Source organism: Cupressus sempervirens, chromosome 5, assembly GCF_028749045.1.
Source record: "Cupressus sempervirens isolate cs-2001-9-10 chromosome 5, ASM2874904v1, whole genome shotgun sequence".
Lineage (NCBI taxonomy): Eukaryota > Viridiplantae > Streptophyta > Pinopsida > Cupressales > Cupressaceae > Cupressus > Cupressus sempervirens.
Genome location: NC_143122.1, coordinates 502,825,182 through 502,847,120, shown reverse-complemented (window position 1 = coordinate 502,847,120; position 21,939 = coordinate 502,825,182).

Below are 21,939 nucleotides of genomic sequence, written 5' to 3'. Positions count from 1 at the left end.
AATATCTTATGGTTAGAAAATAAAATTTGATTATACCCTTTTATAATGAACATTAACAAGGATGTTTAAAAAGATTTAATATATAACATTAATAAAAGAAATCAGCAATAATTTTGAATGCACCCATACATGATCATAGAGTTGGGATATATACATCCTGTGTAAAATATAACATGTTACCACTATAAGAGGATGAAACCCAATAAATGAAATTCCATAAGGGAGTAGTAAGAGAAACCAATTGATGCATACTTGAATGAACCCCGTGAATACCTTAAGGATAACCTCTCTTGTAATACTTAACTTACCATCACCTACTTGTAATTGGACAATGTCATCATGTGTTATTAGTCAAAATCTATCTTGAGTTATTCAAGGTTCAAAGCATCCTCGGTTACAAAAATAAAAAACAAAAAAAACTTTCTAGCTATGTTTTGCCTTGTGAAATTTGGGCATGACACCAAGAGGTAGTGGAGATTGCAAAGGATGGATCTGTCAAAGATGGACATGAGGGAGGTACAAAAAAGGATGTAGACACATAGGCTATAACTAAAGAAGAGCTACAACAAGATCAAAATTTACCTAAGGTACATATGCCGAGTGTTAGTCCCCTCATGTGGAACAAGTCAACAAGAAACTATCAAGATAAAGGATGTTTGTAATGAAACAATGCATAAAAGCAATCCTTTGACAGAGGATGATTTGAAGAGGATTCTATAAGATTCAAATGTATCTACTAAACTATGCACTAATCCTATATTTGTAAGTATAGATGAAATTGACAAGGCATCAATAGGGGAGAAATAGAATACTAACAAATTTAGTGTGCCCCTTTCATCTATAGAGATAAGAGTCCATAAGAATAAATGGGTGTCACCACTGACACTCATGTTTCAATGCCCAAAGTGCTATACCAAAGAAAGGACATAGTAACATCCAATGTTAGCACATTAGTGCCACATGCTTTAGTACAACTAGTATTGACAGTTAAGAAGGATGTGACACAAGTCCAAATAGCCTAGGAAGGCAGTCTTGGACCTAATTCATAGATTTAAGGTGAAGAAAACATAGAGAAGGAGAAGGATAGGACTGAGGAGTCAATTTTGACTACAAAACTAGAGGAATAGATAGCAGTTCAAACATTGGTTACCCTACCAAGCTCTACATCTCCTATTCCTAGTCAAACTCTTCAAAGGCCAAGTGTAGATGTTATACCATTGTAGTCATCAAGGCCTTGCCCTGATACATCTAAGGTTGGAGAAGGCACATCTTATGGAGATGTCAACTTAGATGAGGTGATTGAACTTCCAAAGTTTGATTTAGCAATAATCATCATAGAATAAATGAGTTTATTGCAAGAAGCTTTATCAAGGAAGAAGAATCATGAGTTACTTAGAAGGGAGCACAAGAAAAGAAAAGTGATATATGACATCAAAGACATATTTCTTGATGCATTCAGCCTCCTAGAACCTAATGCATATAAACCTATTCTTGAGCAACTAGTAAATTTAGTGGATAAAATTAGTGATGCAAACTTGGACACAAACACAAAAATCTTAGGGTCTAAGAAGAGATTTTTAACAAAGGTTGATGAGAAGATTTCTAGTGCCATTGCACTCAGACAGGTTGACTTAGCAACCAAGATAGAAGATGTAAAAAGGTGTTAGAGAATAGATTTTCTCTATACACAAAGCTTTGTGATGTGAAATTGGTTAGACAAGAAGCACACAGGGCTATTGACTGACTGTAGGGAGATTTAAAGACAACAAGTAATATTCTTAAGTTGTCTCCTAGTCATAGTTAGACTCAATTTCAAAGGTTATTATCTATTGAAGGTTAGCTAGCTACATTACATGAACAAGATGAAAATACTAGGGCTACCTTGATAAGTATTCAAGCCATGTTAACCCCACACATGGAGGTGTTGCACAAGGAACTGGCCTCTATAGAAACATTGATGAAGAAAGATTCTCATCTTTCTACTCATGAAGGCTTAGTAGACCTTTTTGTCAAGCTAGATGTACAAATTCAATCTCTAGAGGTAGCCTACAATAATTGGGATGTAGCACTTAAGATTATAATGCAGGTCCATCAAACATTTTTGGAGATACATACTATTTGTGTACCACCCATGACATAAGTGTCAAAAAAGGGGGAATTGAGAAAAAGGGGGATAGTGAAGAACAAAGAGATATTGAAGAAAAGAAGAGATTACACAAAGGGAGAGTACAGTTAGAAACAAATTAAGCCAACATTTCAAGCAAATTTACTCAATAGGAGTATCAGATTCGGATACAATACAAGACAATCAACTCACATAACAATCAACTCAAGGGGAGTTATGAAGTTTTGAGGTATGACTAATAAGTCATTTTGCAAAATTTTGAACATTTTAAAATTTTTTATGTGAGCCGAGTAAAGATTATAGATTATCTGAGTTATTCTTAAGTTAAGGTTATATATGCATGATAAAGTGTTTTTGCCACTCATGTCAAAGGGGGAAATTATTAATCTCATATTCGTTTTGACATATGAGTGATTACACACTTAGTAATATTCCTAAAGTGCATGTTGAGTAAGTAGTGTATGTCGAGCATAAGTTGTCAGATAATGCAAGATGAGTAAGATATATAGTGTGTGTCAAGCACCAATATGTGTCGAGTAGATAGTTAGTGCCTAGTCACTCCAGTGCCAACAAAGTTAGTAAATGTTGAATGATTAAAATGGTGAGTGAATAGTGGATGTCAAGTCATTCAAATGCAAAGTTATAACATTGAAGATATAGTGGACGTCAAGCATAAGAGGCTTCAAGTTTTGAATAAATAGTTTTGGACATAGTTGTTTGTAATGGTACAAACTCCTATGTAAACCATTTTATGCCAACTTAAGGATTGTTTTGTGATTCTATATGATAAGAAAAAATCTATATTGAGAATACCTATTTAATACATGCAATCAATTAGATTGAGGGATGTTCTAAGAAAAAAAAATGGGTGAATCACAATCATTGATTCTTACATAGCCCTAAGTCACCTAGGTCTTCTTAAGGAAGGTAGACCCTAAAGAGTAGGAAGAGTAAAGAGAGAAGTTTGCATGTATAGACAGAGTATTCATGGTGACTAAGGAGTTGTGGATTGAGATGTAAATTACAGAATCAGTTAGAGAGAACAGAGGAAAGTAGAGAGGTGAGAGGTGATCTTTTACCTAGCAAAGAAGTGCTAATCAAAGGATCAAGGCTGAGACATTCTATTAGGTGAATTAGTAAAATATCTTAACAAAGTAGCCTTAATAGGTTTCAAGTTCTAGCAGATTTTTGTATAAATCTCTTAACCAAGTGCTTACTTCATTGTAAGTTGAAGTCCTTAAACCAAGAACACTTCTAATAGGGTGTTGAAATCCTTTAAGAGGGTAAGATTTAACAATCTTTGCAAGCCTTTAATAGGGTAGATCATAGTTTATGATTAAACATTGTAACCTTCATTGGATATACTTTACAATTGTAGTAGTGAAGATTTGTGGGTGTCATCCCCACCCCAGTTTTACCTTCTTATTGGAGGGTTTTTGGGTAACCAAAAATCTTGTGTCATATACGTGTTGAATGTTTATTATTTTCATGCCATGGATGAACATGCTTAGTTTGATATTTCAATTTACATACAAATTGTGAGATGGATGTGTGGTGAATTATTTAATGGATAAATTTTTAAAGGAATGCCCACCCCCCCCCCCCCCCCCCCCCCCTTCAGAGTTTACTTTCCCCATTGTATTTGTAACATAGGTTACATATTTTTCTTATTTCTTTATGGTGATGCACAAGAGATATATTTTTATTTATTTATTACTAATTTGGATAATCTAACATTTCCTTTACTTGGTGCAACGACATCTCCTAGAGATTGTGGAGAATGCCAACCCAAAGGATGTCATACCAATACTGGCAGTAGCAAATAGATGTTAGACTAGAAATGATCTATTATTGACAAAGTACCTTGAGATAGCAGTGATACTTGATATTGATCATACATCTTTTGATAAGGCACTCCCTACATAGGTAGTTGTTCAACTTGGTGAGGTATGGTCACAATTGGGTTTTGAAATAAGAGATACAATCTCTCTACATTACAAAAATATCAATATAATACATAGAGCACTTGACTCAGATGATGTTAAGTTGGTTAGAATGTTGTAGATTGAGGGGCACACAAATTGGATCATTGACATAAAATTACTGACTATGAATCTATGGTGAGAAGTTTACTTGTATTTGACTAAAATATTAGACACCTTGTTTATAGATTGTGTATAAATAAAAGGAAAATGGATAGTTAAATATAAAATCAAATCTTGGGATAGGGTGGATGCAAATTTCATGGGAAATTTGTTGTCTTTATACTATCAAATTAGTTGTTTAAAATCAAGGAGTGAAAAAATTAGAAAATGCTTTAAATCCTTGGTGGAAGTGGATGCACACCCTAAAAATGGATCTTGAATCTCATGACATTTTTCTTCCACCATAATGCTGCATGGAACTATAATTTTCTAATATCCTCTATTTCCTTATGGCTATCACCCACAACCACCTAAATCCCCATCCCAGATAAAATTTTGAAAATAATAGGATTGGAATTCATAAGACTAAATTGACATATGTCATGTTCCTTGAGCAGTTGTACCAACTTCTTAGCAATAATCTAGAAGGGTAATATTATAGTCCAAATGCATAAAACCAAAAGGCATCTCATATAGTGGTTGGTTAGTATTATCACTAAGTAATAAGAAAGAAGAAAATAAGGGATTATTGCTTCCCAAAAGAAATAAATTAATATCTATCTAAAAAGAGGAAATAAAATCTTTCAGTAGAATAGGAGCTTTGTATAAATTGCTCCAGCACTTGGTGTAATTAGTAATTACCCCATCTGAACCAGAAGTTTGCACAAAATCTTGAAACATGTATATTATTTGTAATAGAATCCCTACTTTCTTCATCAAAATTATACCTCAAGTTGTAATCACCTTCATCATTGATTTGTAGTTAACTAATTCATTTTTTGATTCACTTACACATCAACAACTTTTTGGTGGACAAATAAAGAAAGCTAAAGAGCATATATAGAACATGTTATGTTATAGGAATTGATGCATGCAAGAGGAAGAGTCTCAAAAAAAATTATGTCCTAGAATATTTGTCAACAACCAAAACAATTTAGAAATTCATGAGTAGATTATGCTACATGTCCACACTACATCGAGGATTCATGATCTTAATGAATATGAAGTTACTTTACTAGTAGGACTTCAATAAGATGTTTTGATAACAAAATAAATATTTAACCAAGGAAAATGCTATCTAATATAGTGTACATTTAAAAAAAAAAAAATTCCATTGTATGGTTCAATGTTAGGTAGCAGACATCCTACCTATCTTTCTTAAGCCTCTCACAAAAAAGAATCCTTTCTCTCCGTACTAACTATTTGGTTCAAACAACTAGCTTTATTAAGAGTATTTTGAAAGATACCATAGTACAATTTGTACAAGGGAACAAATCAATTTTTAAACATAACACTTATCAAAAAATAAAATGAACATTTAATAAATAGAAGAACATAAAATTACCTCTTTGCTAGTCACAATTACAAATTACTAGCCCACAATAGATTATGCCACTTATCCTAAAATATAGGAAAATAATTGTTAATAATAAATACATAAATTAAAACAAAAAATAAACAATATTAGTACCATATGTTTTTTCATGGATTTCATTAGCCACCTAGAGATCAATAGAAGTGTGATATGTAGATGAAGAGGATGCAACATATTTGCCCACTTTCCAACACCATAATGAGAAACACCCTCTACTAGCTTCATCATGTCATGTAGTGTCTAGGGGTGATGATGTTTTCTTTGAATGACACCTTTTTTTGTTGGGACTGTTGGAATATTTTCTTCATCTAGCAAGTGAGAGTTCAAGTACTCTGAGTCACAATGTTTCTGTGTTGCATCTTGAAGCAACAATGGCTCTTTATTCTCTTTTATTTCATGCACCTAAAAAACATGCAATTTTTTTTATGCTGAACAACTAGGCACATTTTCAAATGAAAGATTATGGCATTCAATAGATACAAAGAATGCATATAAAAATCAATAATTGTGAAATATTCTATCCCAACATATTGTTAATCATGTACAAGCACCAATCTTAAAGAAAACCTTTTAATGTCTCTTACAAATTGTCCATGATTTGATTCGGTAACAACATTAGTCCTCTATTTTATTTCTAAGTATATACCATCACCACAAATAGATCTCACACCTAGATCTTTTATCACAAGATTTGGCAACTCTTCCACTAGAATTATATTTCTGTTAATCTTAAGAAGATGTGATAAAAAAAAAGTCCATAGCTTTCAATTCAAATTTTCTATTAATTATATTAAGTGTGAAAAAGTAAATTGTTGAGGTAATGAAAATATTTTGGAAATGAAAAAAAAATTGACCTAAAGAAACATAAATATATAGTAGAATAGATATTTTTAGCTGAAATTGTTACCTCTTTCATGCATCACAACCTTTTACAAATCCAACTATAAAATTTGTAGTAAACAAAGATTCTGTGACTTGCTAAATAGAATAATCAGATAATGTTATGTCAATTATAGTAGTTGTAGCTTCTATAGTTATGACAGGCATTGCAATAGAGGTAGTTGATATTGTAGTTAGAGGGATAATAATATTTGATGGGATTGAAATAGGTGGAGTGGCAATGAATGCTGACACCACCATGGTTGTTGGCATGACACCAATTGTTGGAGTAACTATGGGAATAGATGCAACCAAAGCAAGTGAGACAACTCTAATCAAGGTTGGAATAGTAGGAATGATAGAAGGCATTTAAGTAGCTGGATTTGTTGGCATTGTAAGGATAAAACCATAGATAGAAATAAGAATAACATTCAAATATAACAATTAATAGAAAATAATAGATCACACAGAAAAGAACACAAGACACCAAGATTTAACATGGATCACCCAATCCTTGGGCTACATCCACCAAACAACAAGTCCAATATTATTACGATATAGTGATTGCAACCTGATTATAATCTGTAATCCCTTATTGCTCAATACCACCACAAGAAATAATTTTTGCACCACACCTAACCCTAAGCCCTTTTATACAAGTATTTTTCTACTTTAGGGTCAAAATTAGTTACAACATGTCAAACATAAAATGCTGATAAAATAGCCTCAATTTTTTTTGCATCACTTATGGAGTATGTGTAGTACTTCCCTAATCAGTGACCACAATCGAACAATCTCCCACTTGGAGACTGATTAGGCTCCACATTAAACAATAATCTCCCACTTGGAGACTGATCCTATAGCTACGTTGCTACCCCATGAGGCTCCCACTAAATTAAACTACCTTGGACTTTGTTTTTCTTTTATTCTATTTAGTCTAAAAGACCAATGAAGTTAAAGAGGAGTTCAACTTCTCCCTTGTCACTACCTTTGTAAATATAGCCATTGGATAGTCATCTATATGTATCTTGTCCAACTTTAATTGTCCATCATCCAAAACTAACTGAATGAAATGGTATCATAACTAAATGTGTTTTGTCTTTGAATGCAGAGCTGAATTCTTTGCAAGATGAATGACACTCTGGCTATCTATCAATTTTTTTTATCCCTTTGAGGGTGTCAAAATTCTTCCAAGAAGAACTAAAGCCATATGATCTCCTTGGTTGCCTTTGTAACAACAACATACTCTACCACCATAGTGGATAAAGCATTAAACTTCTGTAATCAAAAAATCTAGCTCATTGCTACCCCACCAATAGTAAATACATAACCATAGTGGCTATCTATAATTTTTTTTTTTCCCTCTAAGGGTGTCAAAATTATTCCAAGAAGAACTAAAGCCATATGATCTCCTTGGTTTCCTTTGTAGCAACAACATACTCTACCACCATAGTGGATAAAGCATTAAACTTCTGCAATCGAGAAATATAGCTCACTGCTACCCCTCCAATAGTAAATACATAACCTATAGTACCCCACCTAGTATTAATATCCCCTACCAAATCTAAGTCAACATAGCCTTATAAATTAGTAGTAGAGCCCCCAAAGTGTAAAAACTTACTAGATTTCCTTCTCAAATATCTAACAATCCATTTAACTACATTCCAATGCTCAATTCCTAGATGGCTCATATACCTTTAAATGACTCCCACTGCATGTGCAATATCTAGCCTTGTACATACCATAGCATAAATCAAGCTTCTTATAATTAAAGCATAAGGTACCTTGGACATCTTATCCTCCTCTTCTTGTGTCTTGGGACACATCTCCTTAGTCAACTTCAACTGACTAAGTAAAGGTGTGCTAACAACTTTAGCATTCTCCATAGAGAAACATTGCAATACCTTTGCAATATAATCAGCCCAAGATATTTCAACTTATTATTCTTCCTATCTCTACAAATCTTCATACCAAGGATTTTTTTTGCTGCACCCAAATTATTCATAGCAAATGCATGTGCTGCCTGGTGTTTTAGCCCGTTAATGTGATCCATGTTAGACCTAGCTACAAGCATATCATCAACATATAAATATAAAATAATGTAGCTATCATCATTCAACCTCTTAAAATAAACAAAATGATCTAAATAAAACCTACTATATCCATGCTCATGTATAAAACTATCAAATGTTAGATACCATTGCCGAGGTGCTTTCTTCAAGCCATATAAAGTTTTCTTCAATCTACACACTAGGTTCTCCTTATCTTTGACCTCAAATCCCTGTGGCTGAGCCATATATATCTCTTCATCCAAATCACCATGAAGGAATGTTGTTTTAACATCAACCTATTCTGGATGAAAATCTTCAATAGCCACAATACTTAAAACAATGTGAATAGAAGTCATTTTTACAAAAAGAGAGAATATCTCATCAAAATCAATGCCCTTTCCATGCAAATCCTTTTACAACTAACCTAGCTTTAAATATTTTCTTGCCTCCATCCCCTTCTTTCAACCTATAAACCCACTTATTATGTAAGACCCTTTTACCTACAAGCAACTTGCATAAATCCCAAGTTTTATTTTTTAGGAAATAGTCCATTTTGTCTTTCATTGTAGACTCCCACTGAATCTTAGTATCCACCCACATAGCTTCATCATAACATTCAAGCTCACCAACATCAGTTAGTAAAATAGAATACAAAGAGGGATAAAATATTTCTAAAGGTTCACTTAGCCTTGGTCTAACATTCACTAGTGTGTGTGATATTTATTGTTGTGGTTGTTGCATATCATGAGGAATTGCTGGAACATCATATTTTGGAGTATCATCCAATGCTACATAATACCTTCTTTGTTCTCAAGTTGCTGCAACATATCTTTGTACAACTCTTTCTCATTGAATAAGACCTTGCTTCTTAAAATTTTATGATTTTCAAAATCCCAACGCCTATAACCAAATTCATCAATGCCATATCCAACAAATATATGTTTCTTTGACTTAGCTTTAAGCTTGGCTATATTTTCAGAATTTATATGAGAAAATGCTTCACAACCAAAGGTTTTGAGAAAGAATAACTCACCTTCTTACTAGTCCACACTTCCTTTGGAATACCACAACCCAAAGGAGTAGAAGGACCTCTATTAATCAAATATATAATAGTATTGACAACCTCTTCCCACATGTTTAAGGGTAATCCAACATCTAACCTCATGCCCCTTGTACGCTCCATAATTGTCTTGTTTATGCATTCAGCCACTCCATTTTCCTATGGAGTCCTTAGAACAATTTTTTGTCTACGCATACCATTAGTCAAGAAATAATTTTCAAATTCATGACTACAATACTCACCACCATTATCAAATCTGATACATTTTAATTACTTACCAGTCTCATTTTCAACGAAGAATTTTCATTTCTTAAAAGTTTGAAATACATTAGATTTTTTTCTAAGGAAATAAATTCATACTTTTCTAGTTGCATCATCAATAAATGTTACATAATAATGAGAGCCACCGTGGGAAGATACCTAAGCTGGTCCCCATACATTTGTATACACAAGCTCTAATTTCTTACTTTAATTTTCCTTCCCAGTCTTCACAAAACTCACTCTCTTTTGTTTTACATACACACAACTTTCACAGAAATCCATATTAACACATTTTGGACCTAGTAAAACTTGCTTTGAATTAAGTACTTTCATACCTTTCTCACTCATGTTCCCAATTCTATTGTGCCACAATGTCATATCTGAATCTATAATAGTTATTTGTTCTTCCTGCTCAATTGTAGCAACTATTCTTGAACATTCATTTTTCTTTGGAACAATCAAAGTAGAAGAAACAATATGACCTGTACAAAGATATAGGGTACCTACTTTTACACCTTTTCCTATTACAAGGGAACCTTTTGAAACCTTCCAATTTTTATCATTAAAAGTAACTACACAACCTTCATCACTGTGTTTCCTTGCTGAAATAAAATTCCTACTCAGCCTTGGAGCATGTCTTACCTCATGTAGTAGCCAATAATTCCCATTCTGCAACTTAATCTTAACTTTTCCCTTTCCAACAATCTGATAGGGTTCATTATTCCCCAAATAAACAAGCCCAAAATCCCCTTAGAAATAATCAATAAAATAACCTCTATAAGGTGTGGCATGAAATGAAGCACCAAAATCTAAAACCCATGAATCATCAACACTTTCTAAAGACACAAGCAAAGCATCCTTTTTAGATTTGTTACTTACCATATTTGCTTCCTTGCTCCTTTTTGGTTTATCTCCATTTTTCTTTCAAGTCCAACAATCTTTCTTCTTATCCCCTAGTTTCCCACTGTACCAGTAGTTATTTGGTCCTCTTGATTGAGACCTTTTCCCCTTTGACTTTCCTCTTAATTTTCCATAATTTTTGGAATTATTTCCTCTCTCAGTCATTCTACCTCTACTTTGTGTGTTCAAAGCACTTCTTGATGTAGATCTACCCGAGCTTTTACTCGCTGACCCATTATGCAAAAGGTATGCCATTCAATGCTACACTGACCCCCCAATGCCCACCCACCCCACTGATCACATCATCATATTTTAGGGGATTATATCCAAAAACAAAATTGCTAACAACCATTACCAAGTCATTCCAACTTTCAAGCAAAGAATACAAAATCAAGAGACCCTTAATTTCTTCATCAAAATTAATATCCATAGAAGATAACTGAGTAGTAACAATATTAAACTCATTTAAATGATCTATAGTAGATCTACCTTCTATAATTTTCATATTAAATAAATTCTTCATGATAAATACCTTATTTGAAGTTGAGGGATTTTCATCAACTCTTTTGTTGTCTTCACTTTTGTAATATTAAATGTCACCGATGGTTCCAGGCATAATCAAATGCTTCCAAGTGCCTTTCTATCTAAAATATCCCAGTCCTCATTTGTCATAGTTCCATAGTTCTTAGTTTTTCCTTCCAATGGCTTCCATAAATCCTTTTGATAAAGATAATTCTCCATTTGCATCTTCTATAATTGAAAGTTCTTCCCATTAAACTTGTCAACCCTTAGCTTAAACTTGTCTCCCATCACTTCCACTCAACCATGAGACTCTCCTATAGAGGAAAACTAAAGAAAAAACAACCTCACTCTAATACCACTTCTTAGGATAAAACCATAGATAGAAATAATAGTGATATGCAAATATAACTAATAACAATAAATAATAGATTGCACAATAGAGAACACAAGACACTAAGATTTAACGTGTTTCATCCAATCCCTGGGCTATGTCCACCAAACAAAAAGTCTAATATTATTATAGTCCAATAACTACAACCTAATTATAATCTATAATCCCTTATAGCTCAGTACCACCATAAGAAGCAATTTTCACATCACATCTTATGAAAAATCCCTAACACCCTTTTATACAAGTATTTTTTTGCTTTAGGCCTAAAATTAGTTACAACATATCAACTATAAAATGTTGATAAAATAGCCCCAAAAAATGTTTCTTGGGGGCTTTGCTCTCAAACCCCCTATACTCATGGCCTAATAGCCCTAGCTGTGTTGGGGGCTACCATCCCTAAACCCTTGCTCGAAACCTAACCTAGCCTTGAACATCACCAAGGAATAATGGAGTATGTATAGTACTTCCCTAATTAGTCACCACAATCTAATAGGCATGAGAGTCATAATTGATGTAGAAGCTACTAAAGGCCCTATTGGAGGTAAAACCATCGGAGTGCCAGTGATGCTAGAAACAAACATATTTGGGGATTCTTTTCCTAGAGAAGAAACTACTACAACTAGAATTGGTGATAGAGCCATAGATAATGATCCTTCAAAGTTTGCAATTAGATTGGTTATTGTAGAAGTTAGAAATCAACAAATTTGTAGATAGAATAAAATAGCTATACAAACCCTTAGATCATCTAGAATTGTCCACTTGGAAACTTTTGTAACCTAATTGTAATAATACTCTTAAAGCAGACAACAAAAATCCAAATAGTTAAATATTTGATAATAGTAGAGCTCAAGGCAATTGAAATTGTCCAAATATTGAGAGCATTTTATGCAAGGATGAGATTACTACTTTCTTCCTCCTGGGGTCATGAATTCTTTCCAGACAATGGATGGATCTACATGTTGTTACATAGTGAAGAACATTAACTAATTATTGTTAAAAGAAAAAATGATATTAAACAAATTAAAAAGTCCCAGTTGCATCTCAAAAAAGCTAACAAACCATAATCTCATTCATCTTACATGTCTTAGCTTCTAATTTGCATATATCCAAAATTTTTAAGAAATAAGACAAACAATTCCCAAGAAATTGAATGTCACTTGAATGTAATACAAATAGAATATTGAGCAAAACTAGAACTATGTGGCAAGAAATCCATAAATAAGCCCATCACTAAAGACTCAAACTCTTAATTAGGACATCAACTTTAATAGATCACTTAACTCTTGGTAACAATATTTGAAAATTGTCTACATTGATGTTTGAAGGTTATAGAGCCAACTATAAAGATATCTTAATCCAAGCAATCTACCCAAGTTGACATAGCAAAATGAGAAGAATAAGGCAAAATAAACACTCAGCATGATAGGGCAACTGGTAACCTACAACACTACCAGCACTGATAAAAAAAAAAATGTATTTATCAATAATCAATACTTTCTAATATAAAATTGGTAATAAAATCAATTAATGACATGATATTTTCTCAGAACATTACATAGTATTAGCTAATACAACTACAATAAAAATGTTTCCAGCATTGTGAGTAGGACATTAGAAATTGATAAACAAAAAATCTACAGTAGCTAGCTGATGAAGCTTAGATGAATATTGTTTTAAGAATAAATAATATGATAGTTAGAATTATACAAGACACTTTGAAAAACCAATCAGAATACACAAAAAATTTGCAGCACTAGCATGATATAACATGATATTCAAAATTGTACAAGACACTCTAAAAACCCAGTATTTCATGATCACTCAAAGAAAATTGAGACTAGATGCAACTTCATTAAATACATGGTTAAAAATGAGTAGTGATTTTGCAATGCATTCCAATAGATCAACAAGTCATTGATACCTTGACTAAGCCTCTTTTTAAGTGAAGTTTGGGATAGTCAAAGAATAAATTGGTATGATAGGAATACTTTCCTTGATAAGAGAAAGTGTTAGAATATGTATCTTAAATAAGTTTATCAAAAATTCTAGTTAGGTACTCACTTTAGACATATTTTAAATAAAAAATGTATTACAAGTCTTGTGCAATTTCTCCTATGTACTGGTTGTAGTTTCTTCATGGAGTGCAGAAATGAGCCTTATTCAAATTGATGTGAGTAAGGAGGGTGTTAAACATGTTCTTTTCACAAACTCTTCAACATGGCTTCTTCCAAGCCTCACCAAGCATATCAAAATCAGTCCCTTGGGACTTCCACAAGGTTAGAGACTAGGTGATTGGCCTTTTCCTCATGCCATACTCACCTCTTCCTAATATCTCTACCTATGTCTTCTCAAACACCAAACAACTACCCTTCTCATCATACAACACCCCGACTTCCTTACACCCTCTACGATCTTTCTCAAAATCTACACACCAAACTCTTCCAAGGGGCTTAACTAATCACAAACAATGTGATTTCAACCATTCATAAGGATTCATGCACCATAGTGGGCTCCATATACCAACCTAACAAACTAACCAAATAAGAGGCTCTTCCTTGTAGCCCTATTTTGATATATTTAGGAAAGAAATCAAAATCTTTCAAAATAACCACTATAAGAGAATTTATATACCAACTACTGAGCTCTACTAAATTTCAAAATCTTAGGTCTCCAATTGTTCATTAAGGCATTCAAACTATAGGCCCTAGTTGAGGCTAATAGGCCTAAAAGACACATTCAAACTTCAAAATCACAAAACTCTCAAAGAACTTGCACAAATGAACTTGATAACACATTTACCTTATCAAAAGCTATCAAACTTCTAGCTTTTGGGCTCCTATTCATCATAGAGAAAGCTAATCCTTCAAACCCTTGTCTCAATGAGTGATTCATTGTTATTTTAAGAAACTAACTTCAAACCTTCAATATCTCACTTGTCCAACTCTTCCAATGGATTCTTCAACATCCTATGAATGAATGCACAACTTAAAACACACATACATACTCTAGACAAGCCTCTGTCACATTTTTCTTGAGTGTTGGTCCACTATATTCTTCATGCAACAATAGATACTTATTGATCCTTGGCCAACTTATTTATAGGGATTGGGGTTATGATGCAGACCCAAGAGAGGGAAATCTCAAACAACAAAGGAAGCCTTTAAACCTTCCCTAACTCCATACAATAAGAGCATGCATCCACTATGTTACTTCAACTTGAAAGTATATATAGTTTACTATCCAATCAATGGGTAAAGAGATTTAGATAATAATCAATGAGGCTAGGCATACCTTTAACATTAGCATTGATTCTAGATTTCATTCAACTAGGTAGAAAAATTAAGAACTATCACATCCATGAGGTAAGGGAGATGTACTAAGGTTATATTCAAATACAAGTATACCAGTAGATTTTACAAAAAAACAAATTATATTATCTAAAACTCTACACCATACCCTTCACTTCTCCTCTCTACATCTCATTCCCTCCCTTCTACATGAGCTTGCAGATTGTTTATGTAATAGAATGACCTTTAAAATCCCCAAAGAGTTTTTCCAAGATGGTTAACCTTCCATCTTCTAAAAATTATCATGTTGAAAAATGTTGTTAGCAACATTTTTGACAACACAGAAATATTTTATAAGATAGAGCTAACATTCATATAATATTTCTAAAGGTAGATTATTATGAAATCTTACTATTATTGTGGAGAGGTCACTACCTATCAATAGATGGGAGATTTTAGGCATTTTGAAGTGTAAGAGCTTAAACAAACATTCTTTAGAACACAACAATCATTTATAGCCATGCAAATAACTTATGGTTATGGCAATTTGTGTTTTTGGTCAAGAGATAAAACCTTTCACTTGGGTTGAACCCTATATCTTATCACCCACTCTACTACTACAACTAATACCTAGAGTCAGTTTTAAACCAAGGAGTGGAAGTGAACACTCCCAATACTCAAATAAACAAGTATTCAATTTTTGGTCAACTATTCAATGTGTTAATTTCAATTGGTAAGATATAGTTAATAAGGATGATCTTTTTCCACATTGAACTTGATCAATTCAACTAGGTAAAAATGCAACAATCATTTACCACATTGAAGGCCCATAAACTAGAACAAGAATCTTTAGCCACATATCCTCCCCTTATACATTCCATCTTCAATTTTTTTCCCTATCTAGTAGAATATATGTACAATATCTACACAATTGTAAAAGTAGAAAACAAACTAGATTTATCAAAAAAATAAAAATGAAAGATCAATAAAAAGAAATTTGTAATTGTTACCTGATCTTAACAAAATTGTTAGACACTACAAAATATTTATGCATATTAAAATAGATGATGTGTGAAAGATTCTATATGGTTTTTGATCCTATTAAGTTAATTACACTTCAGTAGAAGATAATGTGTACCTGTTAAGCATTAACAACCTATTTTTCCTTCCATATTGGCAACTATAATCTGCCCAATCATTCTCCCCAAAAGTTTCAACAACTACTTAAAGTTGGTCATCTTATTCATCTATCTAATATTTCTGCATAATGTGAGCATTAAGCATACATTGATATCTTTACAAGCATTGAGACAACATTGATACCTTAACAAGAATTATAAAGGTGTTATGTTACTACCCAACATATTTGAAATCTATACCCAATTATGAAGCCCATTATTTTATACAATCATCAAAAGCTCTTTGCCTTCGACTTTTATACATTGACTGAAATTAAGTAATGGGTATTTTTAATTTAGTCATATGTGATAGAGAAGCTAGTACTAAAATGATTACTAGTATAAGTATACCCCATAATAAACATGCATCGTAATGATAATATTGGCATCATGCAAATCATTGGAGTCAAAAGAAATCAAAAATCTAGAAACACATAATTAAGATGTAATGAAATAGGATGAAGTTGTTGGTTTGATGATTGCCCTAAAATAGAATCTTCTGTTCACTATATATTTAATTTAACTATGAATTTACACTTTTGCACCCCAATGCCAAGGAAAAGATAGAGAATGTTAACATTCACATTCAAGGTTTGCATCATCTCCCACATTTCCACACTCTTCTATGCATAAACAACAATTACAATCTAAATATTTTATGATGTAAACTAAGGGAAATACAATGAGTAGTAAGGCAATATTGTAGATTAGTTGCACATGTCAAAAGTGCTCTCCACATTAGAGTTCCATACTTTGAAAATATTTCCAAAAAATAAACCAAAAATCTAGCTTGTGGCCACAAACTAGAATTCCATACCCTTGAGTTATTTTATGCATCTGATGGAATTTTACATGCACAAAAAAAAATTTGTAATAGAATCTTCCATCACTTTATGGGCTATTTCACCAACATCGATTGTTATTGCTAGCAAACCTGCAAGAATTTATAAAATTCTATTGTCTCCTGAATTAGAAAATCTTGTTGAATAGATATAGAGCTATTATGTAAAACATTTTCTAACAATAAGCTTAGAAATAATTTACTTGCAATATGTGCAGCAAGAGCCACCTCAAAAGAAGACCCTTTTTTCATCAAATTATACATGCTTTGTGACAGATTACTCCTTGCTTCCTAGATCATACAAAAATAATAATTAATGCTCTATATTAAGAACATAGTTCAATTATGTTTTTTTCCCTAGTTTGTGAATAGCAAAGTGCAATGACCTAATGATCAATGAGCTTTTAAAAAGCCTTGGAAATATAATTGTCCACCAACCCAAAGTACACTTACTTTTCATGTTGTAGAACACATTGAATTTCTTTGATCATATTTTTGCTACTTTATTTGCATCTATCTTTTGTAATCAATTCAACACATTTGATTTGTATTTTAATATGTCTTTATCTGTAGTAGATTCTGTGATGTACTTAATTATAGAGCAAGCCCTAGCCTGATGCAATGCACTAATTGCTACATTTGCATACAATGTCACACACACACGTGCACACATGCACACGCACGCACACACACACAAGTATACTTAAAAATTATTTTGTAAATTTGAAAAGAGTGTATTGATCAATAGTTTTGACTGTGTGCTAATATAATATGTCAAAAAACACTAAAATTATTGAAATTTCAACTATTTAGAAATAAAGAAGACTTATATGAGCAAGACAAACTGGAAAATTTTGATGGATCTCATCCATGCCAAAGACCAAAAGTCACTTTACTATAACATGGGAAAAATGCAATACTAATTTTCTAGACAAAATTAAATATTACATCTATGTCAATTATCACCTTCTATACATTTAGTGTTGACTTAAATCCACAATTTATTAATACAATAATAACTAGAAAAAGGACCTTAATGGAAAAAAGTAAACTAGATAATAGCCATTTATAGTGTATAAAAAACAAATGCATGAACTAAATAATGTATCAACTGATAGTATGCACATCAACATTGTTATCAACATCTGGTGGTGTAAAAAGAAAAGTTGCATGATTATGTGGCTATGGAAAAAAGCTCTCTAGGGTGTTAGAGGTTGTCTGGCTCTACAAAGGCTTTCTTTCTCATAGTTTTGTCCATTTTTAGGAAATGTACTCTTTTACAATTTTTCCTCTCTTTAATAGTGGTTAGTCTAATTTGCAGTTGGTATTTTGCACTTGTATACTCCCTTAGCTATCATGACCACCTGATGTTACAAAGATGTTGGTACAAGTGTGAGTTTAGAATTAATGTTATTTAAGACTATGAATATCTTTCCTATAGTTCTAGAATAGGGCAAGGGAAAACCTTAGATAATTAAATGTAGGGGAAACACTCCCTAATTGACATCCTATATGGAGAATTGATTGATTGGATTGTCAAGATTTTTGAGTGCAATGTATCTTTTTAATTAATAATAAATTAAAATATAATTTTATGTAAGACATCACTTCCACAGAGAATGATGTAAGAATATATTACTCTTAAATATCCTCTCCTATAATAGATATTTTTTAAAATAGCATAGTAAGCTTGAAGTTGCTACTCACAACTCCATAAGAATTCCCAAGTGTTTTGATTCTCTTAAAAAATTGTTAAAACTAATGACCTTAACTCCCAAGAATAAACTTGGCCTCTAAATCAATAGCCAAATATTTGATTTTTATTTCCCCTTGATGATGACTATTTGCCAACTCAAACATGTTATCCACATATTGATCTTTACCAAACACTTCTATGATTGAATATTGAAATTCTCATTTTACTTAATGTAGGTCAAGAATGACTCCTTCCTTATCAAAATATTTGTATAGGATTTGAAACATGATCTCAATTTTTTTTTCTCTTTTTACCCTAATTTGTCATTTTGTTCAACAATAAAAATAAAAATATTTCATAATTCTTATTAGAAACAATACTACCCTTTCCATGTATAAATCTTGTCCTCTTGGTCTTCAATAATTTTAAGAAAATAGACATCTTTTAGTTTTTCAACTCTTCTCATAAGATGGAGGTGTAACCTTCATAAAATTCTCTTTATCATCAAGTCTTTAGGCCACTTTTATTTTCTTTTGTTATTAAATTGTACTAGTTCACTAATACCTTCATATTTCACTAACATACTATATTTCAACCATCTTTCTAAATTCCTTCCCATGAGTTGATCTATTCACTTATAGTCCTTGGTAAAATCCAATATTAAAGTCATAGATAACATCAATTCAAGAGATGATTGTAAAAGGAAAAAAAAATATGCCCTCAAAATTGTTTGAATTTGACTTTCAAATCTACCTCATCTTCTGCATCCTTTATCACCCTACCCTTGACATTTATCATCAAAATATCTAAAATGTTTACATCTTAATGACAAGTTCTTTTCAACACATCTATCTAAATGATTAAACATTTTAATGCTTAACACTCATTTAATTTTTTCTTTTAACTAAATTGTTGTGTCAATTATCAAATTGCATTTAACTTGCCTTGTCATCGTAGATTGTTGAGATATCTTCTTTTCAACTAAATTTTGAATCAATTTATTGAGCATGTCAAAGTTTATTTGATACAAAGATGTTTTTCCTTACAAACTACTACTTTCTATTATAAAAGCAAAACACATAATGATTCCCACAATATTCGATACTAAATAAAGGTGTAAAAGTCTCCCTAAATAGGATAATGCTTCATCTTAGTAGGGTAAGAGTGTCAACAAAGAGGACAGAGTTACCACTAATAAATAATTTTCATTAATGCATCAAGATCTCAATATCAATATATAATGTAGGTTCCTTCTCTATAGATTCTAGAAACAATCAAAGTGAAATAATTGGATTTTATATTAATGAGCCCATAAAGTTGTGCTTCCTTTGTGGATTATACAATGATTCACTATTAGAAAATATAAATGCATACACATGCAACCATCTGAATGCTCATTTCTAAGGCCAAACTATTTCCATGGAGGTCCAAAATGGTAGTAGTTCCTTGTTCCTATCATTGCAAAAAGTTCTACCAAGTCTATGATGTTGGAAAGGGGAATTAATGATGTTGTAGCAACACACAACTTGTGCACATGAGTACTATTACTTCTCTAATATCTTGGAAACTAGCAACATTTAAAGAACAGTTATATGTCTGTGTGTGTGTGTGTGTGTGTGTGTGTGTGTGTGTGTGTGGAACATACAAACCTCTTTAACTTATATGCACATATAAACTTGTTTACAATGATTTTTAATAGAGAATTTATAACAAACAATAAGAAAGCATAAAAAAAGAACATATCTAAAAATATTCTATTCCTACTCTCAAGAACCTTCATTTTAGCATATTAAAGCTCTATGATCAATTTATTGAAGTTATGTGGGTGATCTTAACATCAACATGTTACACAATAATAACATTCTATGAGTAAATTTATTGAGTTAATTTTCATTGAATGTTGGTGATTAAATGATTACTGGGAGGTCGAGTTTTAGTTACACATCAACAAAACCAATACTGAAAAATACCCCACATGCAACAAAGGTGTATGAATTGAAACTAGGGTGAAATCCTATGTAAAATTCACATCTTCACTAGACTCAACAAATTAACTATCAAAATGATTTTCCTAGTTAAGGGAAGAAGATAGAAATAATATCCAAAAGCATAAAAATAATGCCAATAGAGATATGAATCAAAGAGACTGCTTAAATGTAATTGGAAACCTACAGATACACTAAAAATTCTCACCAAAAAACTCATAATTATTAGAAAACTCCAAAAATCATCAAAACACACCAAAGCCTTAGAAGGATTCAAAGTAGTCAAAATTGTACCATTATTAAAAAACTTGTAGTGAATGAGGAGTTATCAAGGTTCATAGAAAGGCATCATGTTAGGTAGCCCTTTAAGAGGATATGTGTCCACATTAAATTAGGTATGTTCAAATGAGACTGGCATTAAACCCACTAACGAATCTAAATTTATAACTAGTTACCCATTAATAAGGTGTTGATTGTTCCTTTTTTTCCCTAGAATTTGACTATAGCATTGGCATTATTTTCCCTATGATTCTTTTGGGCATGTTGTCAAAAAATCAACTATGCTTCTACATCTTGGATACCCTATCAAAATTTGGTGATGAATCCTTTTTCTAAATCAACTTGGTAGTGAATTTTAATGAACTCTCTTTCATTTAAGCCAAGTTTAATTATCAATCATTACATACAAAGGGATAAGCACTAATTTCATTCCAATCAGCATCCAAACCCTCATTTCCAAGGGTTACTCAGAGATAAGGTAATAACTTCATTGTTCACCTTTAAAAAAGTCTTATTTTATAGAAACTATTAGAATTTATAAGTATCCATCTATTGCATTTTGTTTTCAATCCAATGATTTTGATTCAGTGAGATATTCATGGCCCTAATGTGACTGTGGTTACATTTCCTTATGATAGTAACAAACAATCATCATGATTTGTTAAAAAATATCTCATGAAAAGATCTTAAAGGATAAATATGTTGTCAAGGTTTCAAGGGATCAATTTATTATCTCAAGCACCTTGGATAAGGATATTGTATAGGTCTTTAAAGGATGATAACATTATTGCTATCATTTTCGTTTAATTTAGCTTGATTTATTATGAGTAAGTTTGAAATTATTTTATTCCTAAAATAAATTTAGAAACCCAATTCAAGACTAAGATTAGAGTAGTTTGAATAAACAAACTTGATAAAATCTATTGAAGGGAAGGTCCTATTGCAGAGCTACAACCAATCTGGTG